Genomic DNA, 1570 nt, shown 5'->3' with positions numbered 1-1570 from the left:
AATACTCCAGGTTTAAATTGACTTGACTGTCAAACAGACCTGTAAGGAAAAACACCAGCCAATAAATGAGAAAGCCTACAGTTGCAGTGGGTTTGTGTGGCAAGGTTTTGGCAGCAGGGGGGATGCAAGGGTGGTTTCTGAGATGCCAGGAGCTGCCCCATGTCTGACAGAGTCTGTTCCAGCTGGCTCCAGGACACACCTGCTGCTGGCCAAGTCTAAGCCCAGCCACTACAATGGTGGTGTGTGTGGGGAACTTAAGAAAGGGTACAAACTGCTGAAAAACAGTAGCTGGAAAAGTGGAGTGAGAACATGTTTGAGGAACAGCCCTGCAGAACCCAAGGTCAGTGCAGAAGGAGGAGCAGGAGCTGCTCCAGGTGCTGGAGCTGAGATTCCCTGCAGCCCCTGACGCAGCCCATGGTGAGGCAGCTGTGCCCCTGCAGCCTGTGGGGGACCATGGGGAGCAGAGATCCACCTGCAGCCCCTGGAGCATCCCATGCCAGAGCAGGTGGATGCCCAAAGGACGCTGTGACCCAGTGGAAGGTCTGTTCTGAAGCAGGCTCCTGACAGGATATGTGGCCATATGGGGAGAGGAGCCCAAGCTGGGGTGGGTTCCTGGCAGGACCTGCGAGCCCATGGGGAACCCACACTGGAACAGCCACCACTACTGAAGGACTGAGCCCTGTGGAATGGACCCACACTGGAGGAGTTCATGGAGAACTGTAGCCTGTGGGGGAAGTCTGTGGAGAACTGCCTCCTGTGGAAGGGACCACATACTGGAAAAGGAAAAGAGTGCAAGGAGGAAGGAGTGGTAGAGACAACACGTGATGAACTGACTACAACCCCCATTCCCTGTCTCCCTGCACTTCTAAGAGGGAGGAAGACATAGAGAAAAACAGCAGTGAAGGGAGGGGTGGAGGGAACGTGTTTTGAGGATTTAGCTTTACTTCTCATTACCCTATTCTGATTTGATTGACAGTATATTCAATTTCCCCAAAGTTTACTGTTTTGACTGTAATGGTAATTGGTGAGTGATCTCCCCATCCTTACCACAACCCCTGAGCTTTTATTCATACTTTCTCCCTGTTCTATTGAGGAGAATGGGAAGTAATATCTTGACAACACTTGGAGTTTAGTGATTCAAGTGCTTCTTTTCCTACACGTTTTACTGCAGAGGAAATTCTCCCAGACTTACTGTGCCACTCATACTGACCTGAAGTTGCTGTTATAACGTGAAGGCTGTGTCCTAAGCCCGGCCTATGGGACCGAGCCTGCTTCGGCTGGGGCTTGGCAGGACGCAGCAGCGGAGAAAGCGGGCAGAGCGGGCAGGATCGCAGCAGGATCGCTTCAGGCCGCCCGAGGAGAGTCCCCAAACCCCTGCTTTGGGATCCCACAGACAGCACGTCACAAAGCTGTAAGGATCCCCTCTCCCTGAGCCCTGCGCGCCGCTGGAGGCAGAGGGAGACCTCCCAAAGCCCCGCGGCCCGGCTCAGGTCAGAACCCTCACGCCGGGAAATTGCGGCTCGACCCCGACCTTCAAACCCCACCGCCACCAGTCACTGCCCCCGCTCCG

The 1570-nt window shown here is 54.6% G+C and overlaps 1 protein-coding gene across 1 annotated transcript in view; it reads right to left on the bottom strand.

Annotated features, from left to right (window-relative positions):
• The window catches only part of TMEM126A (transmembrane protein 126A), a 5353-nt gene extending 3857 nt beyond the window's left edge, over nucleotides 1–1496 (bottom strand). The window contains exon 1 of the mRNA XM_031066131.1: nucleotides 1211–1496. The gene's annotated coding sequence lies outside the window, so the exon portion shown is untranslated. The remainder of the gene's footprint in view (nucleotides 1–1210) is intronic.
• Between the last annotated feature and the right edge of the window lie 74 nt (nucleotides 1497–1570).

The sequence above is a fragment of the Geospiza fortis genome, unplaced genomic scaffold (genome assembly GCF_000277835.1).
Source record: "Geospiza fortis unplaced genomic scaffold, GeoFor_1.0 scaffold16, whole genome shotgun sequence".
In the NCBI taxonomy this organism is placed as follows: Eukaryota; Metazoa; Chordata; class Aves; order Passeriformes; family Thraupidae; genus Geospiza; species Geospiza fortis.
Note: the sequence above shows the minus strand (reverse complement) of the source record. Positions and strands in the feature narration are given on the sequence as shown.